General features: G+C 39.0%; 1 protein-coding gene across 5 annotated transcripts in view; it reads right to left on the reverse strand.

Moving 5' to 3' along the window:
* Positions 1-13,577, reverse strand: part of GULP1 (GULP PTB domain containing engulfment adaptor 1) — a 147,073-nt gene that overhangs the window by 113,262 nt on the left and 20,234 nt on the right. Inside the window, exon 1 of one of the 5 annotated variants that reach the window (XM_042874837.1) lies at positions 6,236-6,355. The exons of the other annotated variants lie outside the window; for them this stretch is intronic. The gene's annotated coding sequence lies outside the window, so the exon portion shown is untranslated. Of the gene's footprint in view, positions 1-6,235; positions 6,356-13,577 lie in introns of those variants that run through there. 5 annotated transcript variants of the gene reach the window in all.

The raw sequence follows: 13,577 nt of genomic DNA on the forward strand, positions 1-13,577 counted from the left end.
ACTTCTTGCAAGCAGACAAGACCGACAAGGCACGTGAAATTCTGACTCACTGATGTTGCAGCTCCTTGGATAGCAAAGACTTCAGATGCAGGTGACTTTTAAGGTTTCAAACCTGTACTGGTTGTATAACCAAGATGTTATAATCACAATATAATTGAGTATAATCAATAGATATCAAGATGTTATAATTGCAATATAATCAAGAGAGTAAGGTAAAGCAAACAAGGATCACAAGAGAGAATAAGTGGAAGAGCTTACCCTTGGGTTGAGCTCACCAGAAGATACCAGAAGAGGTGATCTCCAGAAGAGATCCTTCCCCTCTGGTAGCCAGCTCTTATAGGTCCAGGAGGGCTGGAGCCAGGCTCCACCCCTTCCGGCAGCACAGGTGAATTGCCTTCAGCTGTGCTCCTGTGGCTGACTCATGGCTCACCTCAGGTGATCAATCAGAGGTTCAGGCCGTGACTCAGCAGTTCCCATACACTGGTGCATATAAATTCTAATACAATCAGAAGCATAGGAACAGCTCAGTTGCCTGAATGTGCCTGAAAAAGTTACTATTAGCTTCTGGAAGACACTAAAGAAAGAAAAAGCACTCAAGTGAACGTGGTTTAAGGAACTGCTGGCCCAGCTGAGACTTCTCAAACACGAGCATATACCTTCTGAATGTCAGCACAGTCAGCAGTACCATCTACTGTAGCTCACCAGTTTCACTTAGCGCCTCTTCTATAAAGTTGACAGAGACTGAAACTGGATCTTGAGGGGAATAAAGAACAGCACTTAGAACTTATTTCTAATTCACTAGTTTCCAGCATTAGCAAATATACCATAACATACACATCAGAAATAAAGTGGCCACAGCATCTACATACAAAAATTTACCATCATTAAAATCTACCATTATAACATACAATCACTACCACATCTCTGCTAAAAAAATCAAGACAAAGACATTCGAATATGAACTCTACATTTGTTGGCAGAACACATGGATCTTGCAACTAAATAGCATGAAGCATATCATCAAGGAGACTTCAAATAAAGCTTCCTGCCCAGATGCAGCTGCCAAGATGAATTTCATCCCAATGATACTAAACTCTAATGTAGTCCTTCCAAGCAATTCACAGAAGACGCATGCACCTTTCACATAAATGGAAACAAACATATTGTAACTGCAAATTTCAGGCTGCTTCTTACTTATAAGAACAGAAGGATATTGCAAATGGTAGAGCAGGATAAGGGTTTGTGAAGCCTTCATAGCTATAGCAGTGCTCCATTGCTTCATCATCTCTCCCTCTATTCCCTGATCATTTTCAGAAGAGGCTTTTAAGAGAGAAAATTGGTACAAGACACTTTCCTCCTTCAACTGTGAAAATGACAACAGAGTTGTTCCATAGTTGTTACGAAAGCCTTAGTGCATAGCATGGGGAAGTATAACTGATGGACCAAAACAATTGCTGATCCAAATAACTTTGCATATATAGAGGTATTACACTTTGAATTAACACTTGATTACATTTTCACTTCCAATTTAGCCCCAGGCAATTTTAGATACAAATATTTAGCTACTTTATTACCTAAACCTTTAAAGAAATTCTAAAAGAGTTGTTAAACTGGAATAGTGGACTATTACTTTGTTGTCATTGTTACTAAGCCTGAGATTCCGTGTTTTATAGCGCATAGAATTCTTTGGGGGTAAGTGGATAGGGAATATGTTATGTGCATCCTGTTAAATGCATGTAATAACTGGATTTCCTGATATAGCAGTACAGGCTTTCTAACCAAGTCCTTGAGTTCCTCAGGACACTTGAGCTCATGACAAATTTGTGGCTATAAAACTCATGTGTTCACATACTTTTGAAATTACAATTCCTAATCTTCTCTTTACAAAAATAAAAAGCCAATCCCACCCTTTACTTCACGAAGGATAGAGAACCTTTTGCACTGAAACAGAGCAATTTTGCTCCGACAGGTAAGAGATTAAATCTGAGAGTGAAGTGCTAAATTTAAGCCACGTTATCTAATGAGGTTAGGGTAACAGTAATTAGTCTGATAAGAGAGCAGATTATTTTTCTTGCTAATACTCCTGTTACTACAAGAGGATAAATACAGTACTAAACGGTGTCTGCTGTAGTTGTTGCCAGAAACCAGGCAACATATCAGTACATACAAAAGAATAGCGTAGATGAACACTTAACATAGTTATTTGGAAGATGGATATCATTTCACAGCCTTTTCTCAATCCTCTTTATATACAAAGAAAAAGAGGTTTTCCTGTTTTTCTTCTACCCTTTTACCAGAATGGTTTCATCCATCATCTTGATTTGGGGAGCACTGCCTACATAATACAGCAGTCATCTCCCATAATCTTGTCTTGCAAAAGGCTGTACCTTCGCCTCTTGGGATATATTTGTTACATGCAATATTCTAAAGCCATCCACCACTCCTCTGCTGTGGGCTGGCCACATGATACAGCCATATCTTTACCAAGTTATCCCTGACTTGGACTTGACCATGACCTTCCTTGCAGAGCTCTCCACCAGGCTGAACTCCGCATGCAATCCTCACGGTAAGGAGTCCAGTCAACCTACAAATGGCATCTCCTAGTCAAGGTGGCTGAAGACCTCAGAAAAATGAAATCTTGCCACACTTAGCAGCTTAGTCAGACACTCAGTGGCTTCTTCTGCCAAAGGCTTCTTCTGACAAAGCCACACCATCTCCTCAGCCATCTAACAGATTTTAGCTACAGTAACCACTGCAGAGCACTTTGCTATATCAGCAAATCCAAGAAAATAAATTAGCAGGCAGTCTAACAGATGAAGTCATTTGTGGCTTTATATGTATCTAAACTATGAAATAATCAGGTATGTTTAGACACTGTAGGGCAGCTGACAACACTTTTAAAAAACTTAAGCTAACAAGCACCGCGTTCTTAGCATTCAACACGTTAAAACGAACTCAACAACAGTTTTTCCAGAATTAAAGAATAGCAAGTTCCTTCGTCAGCACAACCAGAAATACTCATGAAGATGCTGCCAACCGATCACAGAGCTTTGCTGCTAGAAAATATCTGAATGTAGGGGGTAAGACAGACTTCCTTGAAGTCCAAATGTCTTACTCTCCTGGAAGCTTTTGTGCTACAAAATACTTGTACTAGTGCCAACTATTATAAAGAAATGCAGTCTTTTTATTACTTAGACATAAAGTACTGTGCTCAGTGAAAACTTTCTTTTTCCTCTACCCAAGCCAGCTATCAGATTACGGTGGTGTAACACAAAGTAATAGTGACAGCCTAGGTTAGCTTTTTTTTTTTTTTGTCCCTCCCAAAGTCTCAAAGTAAATTCTGATAACTACACTGACACACAGCTTTGTGCTGCTCTAATTTTGTTAGGGTTGAGTCCTTTTTGCCCTTCTAGTATGTAGAAATGGGCATTCATTGTCAAGTAAATATATGACAGTTCTCTCTCCCACAACTAGTCTGCGTGTTTTTTCTACTACGTGTTACTGCACAGCAGGAGGACAAGTGTCCCACTTCCACAAGAAACAAAGGATGACCAATGCCTGCGCCATTGCCTCTAAGTGGGACAACTTTTAAAAGTCTCAGAAGACAAACTTTTTAAGAGCTATTTTATTTCTTCCTTATAACTTTCCAGGAAGATTCACAATGAAGGCAGGTGAAAAATTGAGGCTTTAGCATGAAACAACTTGAAGAACTAATAGGAAAAATAACTTGGGTCCATCCAGCTCTGAGTGTGGGTACACGCTGCCACATCCCAGTACACATAGCTGTAGCCAGGAAAGCTGCCAGCCATACTGAGACACTGCAGAAGAGAAATGGGGATCGTTCCAAAATAACAGTGACATTCACACAGCTTCTTGCCTGAGCCACATCTACCATCTGAAATAACATTAAACATTGCAGAAAGCATTAGATGCAAATTCCAAGTGAGCAGTTTTCATAATCTGCAGCTAACATTTGGCTAGGTTAGGACTTGGCAGAAGTTGGCAGCCAACGTCTTTTTCATTTATAAAATCAAAGCAGCATGGTAAACCCAATTACACTAAGTAACAGTACAACCATGCCAAGTGCACTTGTGGTAGGAAACCACATGCTTTATGCCACTTGATTGCTTAATCGGATAATAAAGCTGTGCATAAGTGCCTGATAAGAAAAAACATCACAATATTAGCAAAAAGTCAGTCAAGGTCTGGAGAATTAATTTAACAAGAAGTATAATCATGAAAAACAATTACGGAAACAAGACACAGACTTGTCATACTCCCCACTCCTTGCATCACATTTGTTCTCCCTCAAAATCAGGAGGAAACTGTAATGATTACTGTGAACCTGAATCAAATTGAGATTATATGCAGGCTCATCCATCTGTTTCTCCCTTGGTTAAAACTTGGTATTATCACTATGTTTTTCATGTGCAGTTGAAAAAGAATGATTTAGCCACAAGTCATCCTGAACTTGGTGCATACAGTCTAATATCCTTTTGTTGTTGTTGGTCGTGGCTTCTTTTAAGTATTTTTCTGTAAGGCAATTTTGTGAATAAAACAGGAATATATTCATTATTTCTACATTCTGTAGAAGCTGACATCCACACTAATTAACAAACTGTCTGTCCATCGAACATTAGTCATCGCTTATTTTCCCATAAATCAGCAAAGAATTTCCAAAGTTGATAGCTTTGACCAAGTTGACAGGTATACTAGATCTACATAAACTGTATTCACATAGGCATTTTTTCCCCTGATACCTCTTACAGGGATCAGTTACTGAGGTATTTCTAGAAGTCTAACATGCCCATCTCATCAATAGGTTTCTAATCACATGAACACCCCCCTGATTTGGCGAACTTATTTTTACAGTCTTTATTTAAATGACATCGGCATATTCAATTACTGACTGTGCAGTCCACATCTTATACTGCATTTAATCTTAACTGGCTCTTTCAGGCTAAGTGTTTTCCAACTTCTGCTGAACAAATATTTGAGGATAAAAACAACTGCTTCAGCCTGCAAGCATCCTGTTCTTAGCACACAATTTCATAGCATCGCAGATACAGCAGGATACAAATGCTTTGCAAGATTTACTTGGCTGTCCTCATAACATCCAGTTAATAATAAACAGAGACACTGGAACACATTTTGTGAGTTCAGAATTAAGATCCAGAAAAAAAAAAACAACGCTTCTCAGGATCACCAAAAAACATATTTACTACTGGAACTTTAAGAATTGCCAAATCTCATATCAAAAAACAGACTGATCAGTTTGAAACAGACGCTTAGCCTGTACTCAACTAATGTGCTAACCAGTAGCTACCATATGCTGTTGTTTTATTCAATTAAAGCTGTAATACAAATTCATTCTACAATAATACAATGATCTTCATAGCTGGTAAGGAAATCAAAATTTATGTCCCTACTTCCCTTAAGTGCTTTATTAAGGCCAAATGATAATCTGAAACATCCTTACCAAAACTCCATACAGTGCACTTTCATCAGGATGTGAACGTACGTCTATTTCTAGAGATTTTATATATTGGCTATTAAAACTTCTACATCAATAAAGAACAACTTGCTATCATAATTACTGTGTCAGTTCGCTTTCACAAAGCCAAACTCCAGCTTTGTGATGAATAATTAAAAATATAGCAGATAAATAAAGATGATAAGTGGATAACAGTGAGTTTTAGAGATACTAAACATATTTAATGTGAAGTTGTTGTTAGTTAAAGAATGTAACCTTATAAACCTCCTCTCCAGGAGCTAACAGTGGTGTCTGTCCAATTAGGCTGGAGGCATCTCCTACAGCTTTTGTTACCCTGTATGGATGTAGCTTTCCACCATTACAGGCTTTCCAAATCTCATTGTCAATATTTCATGACCAGCTCTTTAAAAGCAACAGAAAGATGCTGTGTTGCAGCTAGCTGACAAATTTGCTGGAGTTGTCCCTAGAAAAAAGGGGGGTCAATATTTTAAAACTGCTGCTCAGCTGCATTAATATGTATTTTTTTTAATCCTATATTTTTAAAAGCTTTTTAAAAATTATCATCTTTGCATTACATCAATTTTTTTTTATTTAGGAACAAAAAAGATTTCTTTATTAGCTGAGACTTCTTTAAGGTGCTTCTAAACTTAGAAACAAATCATCATGCAATTAGAACAATATTTAAAACTACATTTTTATTAGTTACAATCCACCAAGAAAAAAAAAAAGAATACTACTTACACATGCCCAGGAACTACACTTGAACTTCTTGCTGCTTGTCAGGCTCAACCTGTCAAGCTATTAGCTTGCACTTAAAGGTTTGCATTTGCTCAATAGCTGACCCACACATCTCAGTGTCTTAGCATGAAAAATGGCTTTCAGGCTCAGCTGCCTTCTAAGTGCCATCCATCATCAGGAAAGACAGATTATTCCCTTTACAGTCTGCTACAATGCCAAGTTCTTCTGGCTCTGTTCCAGCAGTCCCACCCACACCACCCCAGGGAAAAGCAAACCCTAACTGTATCTTGCTCTTTCTGTTGTGCAGAATGGAAAACAATCACCATTTGATGCCATTTAAAAGGAAACCGAAGTGGAAAAACAGCTCCACCATCTCCCAGCCTCCTTCTTGCTGCACCAGTCAGTGGCTCAGAGGGAGCAAAAAATGGCAGACTGGGAACTTAAACCATGAAGCCAGCTGGAAATACACTGTGTTCTGCATAACGGGACCATAAACAAACTGACACACAGCAGGCTGCCCTTTGGAAGCACTTCTAAAAATACCCACACACTTGTCTCTGGTCCTTGCTGCCCCAGAGCTGCCTCCTACCCGGCAGGCCAGGGGGCTGCCCTGCTTCCCAAGAAGGCATCCCTCCCACAGTATGTTTATGCTACAAGCCTGTAAATAAGATTCCCTTTTCAAAGCAAAACATCTGCTCTTTCATTCACAGTGAACTGAACCAATTGCATAGTGGATTTATTTGCAGCCAGAAAAGAACAACCTACAAATGTGACTGCTGCCTACCCACAGCTGCAATGAGAAGCGAATCTGTCCGGTCACATCTTCCCTGGCTGGTATTGGAAAAGCAGTGCACATGCTGCTATGTGAAAGGTGCTATGAAATAAAGCAGCATCACAGCCAGATTCTGCAACACAATCAACAGGCATTAGAAACTAGGTGCATCCCAAGGATCTCAGTCCCTTTCCCTCGAGGGAAAAGAGAATAACATAGAGAGGTTGCAGGATTATCAATTCCTCGTTCAAATCCAGCCCAGAAGATAAAAGAAATGCAGATGGAAGAGCCTTTTTTTTTTTTTTTTTTTTTTCCTTTTCCAGCCAGGCGTCAAAGAGGCTAAGGAGAAAAATGACTTACAGCACTGCCTTGTGTGTTTGTGTTCTGCGTAGAAAACAGCACAGTAAGTTTGTGAGGAGGAGCAGGGCCAGCTGGGCTCAGCTCTTTCACATTCATTTTACATTCCAGCTTCATTCTTGTGGCCACCAGAATGCAGAGGGTTTCATAATAAGTTACGGATGACTACATCTCTTTGGTGCCATTTGCTGACTGGTATGCCACAATCCGGCTGGCTGACTGACACACACCGGTAATCTGCTTAGAAATATGGCAAGAGAAATTTGAAGAGACTATCAGTAACATGAAGGATTTTCTAAAATGGCCTAATACTGGAAACACAAAAATCTGAACTTGTATTCCTCCTTTTAAAGCATACAAGCAATCATCATTTCACAGACATATCTGAATAACTGAATTTTTTATTGGTTTTAACTAAAACTGCCGAATGCAAACCTATTGTCCTAACTGAAAACTGTTAAATCCTGTACATCCAAGGGATTCTTTGGAGCTCCACATAGCAACAACATTGTTTAAAACCTAACACACTCCCTAAAGATCTGATGCAGTACACGTCACATGCCAAAATGCGAAGCAATAACAGCAAGATTGGTTTTTATGGGGGGTGGGCCAGGATTTTTACGGGGAGGAAGGGCAGAATGACTACCTTCAAATCCTCTATAACCTCAAGACAAAGTCTTGTGAAGCATTTTATTTTTAATAGGGCAGCCAGGCAGAGAACTAGCCCTCAGCTGGCACTCGCCTCATCAGCCCACAGGCATTCCACTTCCCAGCTCCCCAGGCAGGGAATACCCACCCCACACCAACCACACAGCCAAGCAGTGGCAGGGACAGCCAGAGAGCTTGCTGTCTTTGCATGGATGACAAATGACAAGATGAAAGCTATACGCTTCTTTCACTCAAATCCAAAAGCTGAGAGAGTATTAACTACAAGATTTTGGCACGAAACTGTATTCTCAACCCTTCTTCCCACAAACTCAGCAGACTCTGCTAACTTAATTGCTCCCAAATAATTAAATTTCATTCTAAGAAGAGCTAATCTGTGCCATTTCAAACTAATGACTACATCGGTTGCAAAGGTTCTTCGCCCACACCACTGAAAAATACCACAACTGAGAACTTATCATTTAACCATTTGAGCCTCAGTTGTCTAACATCTACTGATCGAATCCCTCCACCACAGCAATATAGCAGCAGCAAATTCATGGCTTAGCCAGCCTGGCTTTCTCTGCTTTTATCTAAGATGTTATTATGCTAATCATGTTAATTTGATAATGACTTCAGTACAGCAGATAATAAAGATACTTGTGTTTTTCCTTTGCAGGCACTAAACCATTTTCTAATTCTACAGGCATCATACAGAGCAAGTATGTAAAGGAATATTTAAGGTCCAAACACAGGTGTACTAACATTCATGCTTTCATTGTAGCAAAGAATATTCCCTGCTTGAGAGTTTTGTATAACAGGAAACCAACAGGTGATCAGATCTGTTAAGTTGGTCAGATAGTTATTACCTGGCCCATAAGCATGCTGCAATGAGCTAAGTAATCCCAAAGGATGAATGTAACATAGGTAAAACTACATCTGATGTGGTGAATACTTCTCTTGTGGTACAAGCATCTGCCTCTGCAGCAAGGTTAGGAGCTTTATTTCCTTTTCCTTTTCCTTTCCATACACACTCCTCTGTTTTTACTTTCCACCTGGATCACTGCTACTATCAATTTCTAAGAAAACATGTACATATACATGCATGTAAAAACAAGGTTTGTTATACTCTTAAACAACAACCTGTCTGATTTGAACACAGGGAGCCTCCAGTACCCCTGTGTAAATAAATACTAAAGGCAAAAGGAAGGAAGGGAAGCAAATAAATTCTTGAACTAAACATACAGGTGGAGTTCACAACGGCCAAGAGAAAGCTTCAAACAAATGCCATTTGTATTCTATTATGTGGAACCATAAAAATCACACTGACACGAGTAAGTTTCATTCAATAAATAAGCGACAAGGCAGTTTTTCATTAGATGTTTGGCAAGCCAGTGAGTGGTAATCAAGGAATATGGATATAAACACAGGTTTTCTATTCATTCCCACACTTCTTTCCCAATAAATAGTCACTGGAAAAGTGAAACTGAATGAACCCAAAAAATTTCCACAATGCCAGTACTGAAATTTAGGGCTTTATTCTTGGGCAGAAAAAAAAAAAATTGGCAGATAAGTGAAGTTCATACAGATTCTTTTATACACAGGCTGACTGACTGTCTCATGAGAGAAGAGCAAGCAGAAAAAGGCCCATTTATATTTCTCTGTCACTAACAATTACAGCTGAAATGTATCTTTAGGAGCCTGATCTGACATCCAGAAGACATTCAATACACTGCTCATTCTGCAGAACTCAGATTTCTGGGTACTTCTTAGCTTGTGTTGTTCAAGTTTGTGCTACTGATCAAGTAAGTCTGATGCTCAGGAACCCAGACTGCAGGCTGGAGATGCACTGAATGCGGCCTTGAAACACCACCTCTGGTGGTTTCAGTTGTCTTTCAAGTAAATATATGAAATGAAATATCAAACAAGAATTTGCACAATCCCAGCAACTCCACTTAAGTTTATATAAGATTCCCCCTAAGCTTAAAGGCCAGAGCTGATGATTTTGCTTTCTTTCTCTGAAATACTTCAATCTAGAAACATCAACATCATATACTTCATGCAAGTCAGAGGCATCATTTTTTAGCTGAACAAAGGCAACCTTGCCCATCCTGTTCCCTATGCTTTAACTCTGCTCACGATATAGAGCAGGAACACGTCCTCTCACCCTGCACTTCTTGACTTCATCACAGGCTTCATATCTGAAATGCAGCCATACTCTTATGAAGTAAAATATACAGATGAAAATGCATTTTGTCTTGAACGATCAAGTCATGTTTGTGAGCAAGTCAGATGATCAAACAAATATATCTTGCTGTTTGGTTAACTCTTGTTGCAGGCTCACCAAGAACAAGTCCACGCTTACTGGTTATATATCTTTAGCACGTGAAGTGTTTCTCAAGCTCTTAAAGGGATTCCCCCATCCACTCCCGTATCACAGCCTGAAATCTAAATCAGCAATACAACTCCTAAAGCATATCTCACAAACAGACTCCTAGCAATTTCAAAACCTATCTGACTAGGTCACTATACTGGCACCTCTAGCAAGTGTGCAAACCACAATGGAAATGACAAGCTGAACAAACAACAGAAATGCAGAGGTGTAGTTTTCCATTTAAGCACTACACCTTCATAGGAAACTGTCATAACAAACCAGCCAGATTACAGTTCTCTCCACACAGTAATGACAATGTCATTCTGAATAAATAGATTTAACATCATCTAATATCCTGACAACTATATCTGTACATTCTGTGATCTAACCTGGTAAGGAGAAGCAGTGAAATAAAAGTAAAGCAACAGATAAAATATGCTGTATGTGAAAGAAAGAAAGATAACCCAAGAAGAAAAGAAAACACAGAGAAAATTACAAATGAGTAACAGTAAAAGCCTAAGATCTTACACACAATGGCCTAGGACAAGGATCAGCTTTTTTTAATTCCATAATTATTGGGACTAAAACGGCAAAGTGACAAAGGAAAGCATTCAGATGGCAAAAGACAAGCATCACAGATCACAACAGTCTTCACTGCGGTGTCGCTACTCTTGTCAATCACATTGTGATATAAAAGGAATCACATTTCTACTCAAAGGCTACAAGTGGTACCAAAGCAATCAACATGCTATGAACTCCATAAGCACTCTAGCGAGTACGAACAAGTCAGCCATGCACACCTGACTCTGAGCAGACAACTGATTCAGAAAAATTAATATTTTCCCACTTACCAGCATTCTCCTATTGTACCATGCTTCTTGGGCACAGCACACAGATCAACACAGAACTTCTTTTGCCTCTAGATTACCCAAGAGAAATTTCTGTAGATGAACATACACACTTCCAGGATGGCTGAAACATCTTTATTATCAAGTATTAAAATTTAAATATATGCATTTTTCCTACTTCAGTCTAATAACAGCTTCCACCGTCCCAAACTCAACAGGCGCACTGGACAAGAAAATGAGAATCTAGACAAAAAAAACCTGGAAGCACTGCTGAGTGTTTGCAAAATTCCTTCAGAGCTCAAACAACAAAACCTTGGGCCTCATTTCTGTCCCAGGAACAGAAAAGCAGAGATGTAACACAAATTCGCTTTCTCAAAGCATGGTAAACAACGTAACTGATTACCTCTCAGAGTTAACAAGCACACTGATATCATTGGGTGCAGATATTCTGTAAACTCTATATTAGACAAGGAAAGAGTTTATACTGAATTTCATCTCTTTCCACTTGTCTCCCATCTCACCTGAAAGGTATCTGTCAGAAAAATGTAGGAATCACAACCATGAAGAGTTTGACTCAAGGAAATGGCCTCAAAATCTTCATCTCATCGTATTACTAATGCTTGAATAGCAGATTTATCTTGCCTAATATTTGGTCAAATCAACAAAGAAGTGATTTGTAGTACAGTTGATCCTTCCGTTTAAACCTGCAAACGAGAAGTGCAGTGGTGCCAAGAGCCAATTAATTTCCTAGGGCGGAATGCATGTAAAAATACAAGAGGTATGCACTCTCTGAGGCACAGCCCACTGCAGCTCTCCAAAGAATTTAACAGGCTCTTATGAGTTGTGATTACAAATCACTGAAATGTCATCTTTGGGTAATGAAGAAAAAAAGTAAAGCAGCAGAAAATATAAAGATCACATGTAACTGAAATAAAGTACACGCAAGAAAAATCATGCTAACTACTCCTTTTAGCTTAGGAATTCAGATAGTACTATATTTCATTGTGAACTTCATGCACATGAGCTCAGCATTTCCTGCCCCATGGGTTTACACCCTGAAGTCAGGCTTGTCACAGGAGCTTGTGCACTCTGCCACTTGAACAGAACATCAATGAGAAATGCTTCACCTTTTCAACACTGGGAAAAAGAAAAAAAATTCTGGGATCCAGCCAACATAAATCATACAAAGGCAACTAATTGTTTGCTAATCATGTCTCAGCTTCAGAATAAATACAACCAGAAATACTTGATTAATTCTTTTGTCTTCATTCACAGTAAGCACGCATTGTTACAATTTCCAAAAGTGAATGCAGACAGTTTCTGAAAACTGTCTCTAATTTGTAGAGGCTTGAAAACAAGCTCCATTTTGTATCCGTTGCTTAAACAGATCAATCTGCAATTACCACGCTGTTCAGAGGTGACCTGCAAATCAGGTTAGTTCTGCCTTTAGGCAAAGTGCATGGTAAAAGTTAAACATTTTGCTGTTTAATCACAGCTTAATTTAAACTTAACACATTCAGACAAGTTAGATCCATAGATCACTCATAATTGTAGAATTTCTTCACTGCTTATTATGGGCACAGATCAGGGAATGAATTTTCAGGACAACAGCGTGACGTTTCAAGCTGCCGTCCAGCACAGAGCTGCCTGTGTTTCCAGAACAGACAAAGGGACTGTACATTTCATTTTAGTCATGTATTCAGTCAACGAAAACACATGCCAAAACATTTCAAAATCAAAAAAAGCAGCTACTACTTAAGCATCAGTATCATTTTATTTCCAGGCTTGCTTAAGCTTAAAGTACTTTAAAATGAGAACACAGTGAATGCAGAAAGTAAAAAAATTAACATGAGATCGTTGCCAGCTGGAATGTAAATCGTGAAGAGAAAAAAGAACAGCTGATCTGTGTTTTGAAGCTTCCATTATTCAAAGCACCAAAAAGAGATGACAGTGAAGCAGTCACTTGTTTACAACTACTCAGCTTTTGATATTTACCAGAATCACTGGCCATCAGAAGCAGCGTCTTACAAGACCTATATTCTGCCAGCAAGGTAGCACGTAAGCACTGCAAGTTATTTTCAACAGACAGAGGGGTTAAAATACTGAGTACCAATCAATTCAGTCATTTCCTTTTTCTTTGAAAGAAATGTTAACATTGGTATTGGTCAGAACCGGCTACATATATTTTATTTATAGGGCCACAATTAAATATTGCTGCTAAACACTGCACTTCATCTCTTTCTAACACGCATTGTCATCCATGTAAACATTTGCAAAGCACATACCATATGCCAGCTTAACCACTAACCCATGGAGCTGCTAATACTGAGGCACATGCTGAAATCTCAT

Source organism: Lagopus leucura, unplaced genomic scaffold (genome assembly GCF_019238085.1).
Source record: "Lagopus leucura isolate 7727_CA_CO unplaced genomic scaffold, USGS_WTPT01 Super-Scaffold_100012, whole genome shotgun sequence".
Taxonomy (NCBI): Eukaryota; Metazoa; Chordata; class Aves; order Galliformes; family Phasianidae; genus Lagopus; species Lagopus leucura.